This window comes from Oncorhynchus keta, chromosome 23 (assembly GCF_023373465.1).
Source record: "Oncorhynchus keta strain PuntledgeMale-10-30-2019 chromosome 23, Oket_V2, whole genome shotgun sequence".
Classification (NCBI taxonomy): domain Eukaryota; kingdom Metazoa; phylum Chordata; class Actinopteri; order Salmoniformes; family Salmonidae; genus Oncorhynchus; species Oncorhynchus keta.
The window spans coordinates 29,622,882-29,625,034 of NC_068443.1; positions in this window are offsets into that span (position 1 = coordinate 29,622,882).

A 2,153-nucleotide genomic window follows, 5' to 3' on the forward strand; every position below is an offset into this window, starting at 1 on the left:
CAGGCATTCTGCACACTCATTGGGTCGTCAGCCAGCCTGTCCTCCGGATTCCACCCCCAGTCCAACAGCCAGTCGGAGCGAGCCAACCAAGACCTGGAGCCAGCTACTAGTATGGGTCGAATACTTCCGCAACACCCTTCCTTGCTCTGCCACGGGTCTCTCACCCTTTGAGTGTTCCTTGGGTTATCAGCCCCCGCTCTTCCCTGAGCAGATGTTTGTCCGCCGCTGTCGTTGTACCTGGAAGAGAGCCCATTTGGCCCTTCTTAAGACCACCTCCAGTTATCGATCTCTGGCAGAAGGTATGGCTGTCCACCAGGGATCTGCCCCCCCGGGTGGAGTCAGCAAAGTTTCTGCCCGGTTTGTCGGCCCTTTCCCCATCTCCCAGGTCATTAGCCCCTCTGCTGTTCGTCTTCTGTTGGCCCGTACCCTCCGTATACATCCCACTTTTCATGTGTCTAGAATCAAACCCATGTCTTACAGCCCTTTGTCTCCTTTCTCCTGTATTTATACCTGTGTTCTCTGTTTGTCTGTTGCCAGTTTGTTTTGTTCTTCAAGCCTACCAGCGTTTTCCCCCTTGCCCCTGTCTGTTTCTAGTTCCTGTTTTCTAGTTTTCCCGGTTTCTCTGCCACTCTACCTAGGGACCCTGAGCCTGCCAGCCATTCTGTACCATGTCACATCACACTGGATTACTGACCTCTGCCAGCCCTTGACCTGCCCTCTGTTCTAGTAATACACCTTTGTTACTTCGACACTGTCTAAATCTGGTTCTTCCGTAAAATGTTATGTTAGCATAATTCAGGGGACCCCGAAACTGGAGTGGATGGTTTGGCCTGTGCTAAAGCTTGGTTAGGTGCAGTCTCGGGGCTGGCATAGGGGTAGAGGAGTGGTGCTTGGTGTATAGAAATGGAGCTAGAGCACCGGTGGATGGTGAGTACTCTAAAAGTGACTGCACTATCACGTAATTTGTGTCTGTACCTGTGTTGGGACCAATGTGCTACTGCCTGAAAGGCGCTACTTTTGAATGGGAAACCTGTAGGTGATAGAACGTTTAATATTATGTAGTAATGTTCACTCAAGATGTGCATATTGGCTGACATCCAATTTTTTGTGTTGTCAGTTACTTACTGCTTAGTGTCTGGGTTGGGGGATGAAGTTTGAAGTTTGTAAATAAAGAGACCCGTTTCATCATCCCCACTGGAAATGTCTGAGTTTTGAGCACATGTTCAATGATTTGTTTGTGGTGTATGGCTTGTATCAGTTTGAGGTAGGTCTTGGTTGTGTGTCGGGTAGAAAGTGCTGTGTTGTTTGTTTTGCTTTAGTGTGTGTGTTTGTCTCCCCCTCCTGGGAAGGGTGTCTAAAACAGTGAATCTATTAATAAGCATATTTAATCCAGCTAATGTTCAATCACATACAAATAACATTTGCTGGATTATGCTTACAGCCTTCTGTGTAGGATAAAAGCTGGTGAAAGGGGTATTAGCACAGGTGGATGTTAAAAACAACTTGACTGTTGTACTGTGGAAGTGGTGAATTTTTTTGTTATGAGTTTATAGACTAATTTTATCCTTTTTGTGTTGGCTGGGAGCGACCCAGGTAGTTTGTGTTGTCCTTTGTCTTCTTGATTTCTGGATTGTCTTCTTAGGTTATTGTCTTAGGTTGTTGGTTTGTTAGTTGTATCTTGTTTCTTCCCAATAACTGGATTAAAATGTGCCTTTATTATTAAAACATCTCAAAATGATTTGCAATAAATTCACTGTATCAAACAAAAGGAAAAATAAAATATTAAAAGGGTTAGGGAATGGGTTAAGGTTAGGGCTAGGGTTAGGTTTAAGAGGGTTTCTGTTTATGCTGGTATCAAACCATGGGTTGCACAGGTCAATAGCAATTTTTCTGTCCTGTTTCTATTTTGTACCATCATACCGGTCTGGAGAGGATGAGAGAACATGAAAGGCAGAGAGCTCAGAGGGGTCACCCATGACAGTTCAACAACAGGAAGAAGAAAATTCTTGATAAAGTGCTGAGGGTAAGCAAGTTTAATTTTAAAATGATAAAATAATCATACAATCATAAAAAATACAAAAATAGAATGAGCAAATAAAAAACATTATTTTTTATTGAGCTTCCTTAGGTTAGGATAAGGGTTACGGTTAGGG